Here is a 584-nt window from a genome sequence, read left to right as displayed (position 1 = left end):
TGTGTGTTTGTCCCCCCAACATCGCTTGACAACCGATGCTGGTGTGTTTACGTCCCCGTCACTTAGCGGTTCGGCCAAAGACACCGATAGAATAAGTACTAGGCTTACAAAGAAGAAGTCCTAGGGTCGATTTGCTCGACTAAAGGCGGTGCTCCAGCATGGCCGCAGTCAAATGACTGAAACAAGTAAAAGAGTAAAAGAGTAAAAGAATATATGCGTGTGCATGTGTGTGTATATATTTATATATGTATGTTTACATGTACGTATGTATTCATGTATGTACATATGTATGTATATATGTATGTATGCATGCATGTATCTATGTATGTGTATGTGTGCGTGTATGTGTGTATGTACCTATACATGTATGTATGAATGTATGTAATACATGCATGAATGCATGTACGTAAGCATGTATGTTTGTATATATGTATGTACGTATGTATGTATGCATATATGCATATATTCATGTATGTATGCATGTATGGATGCATGTTTGTATGCATGTACGTATGTATGCATGCATGTATGTGTGTATTTATGTATATATATATATATATATATATATATATATATATATATAT

Source organism: Octopus bimaculoides, chromosome 29, assembly GCF_001194135.2.
Source record: "Octopus bimaculoides isolate UCB-OBI-ISO-001 chromosome 29, ASM119413v2, whole genome shotgun sequence".
Taxonomy (NCBI): domain Eukaryota; kingdom Metazoa; phylum Mollusca; class Cephalopoda; order Octopoda; family Octopodidae; genus Octopus; species Octopus bimaculoides.
Note: the sequence above shows the minus strand (reverse complement) of the source record.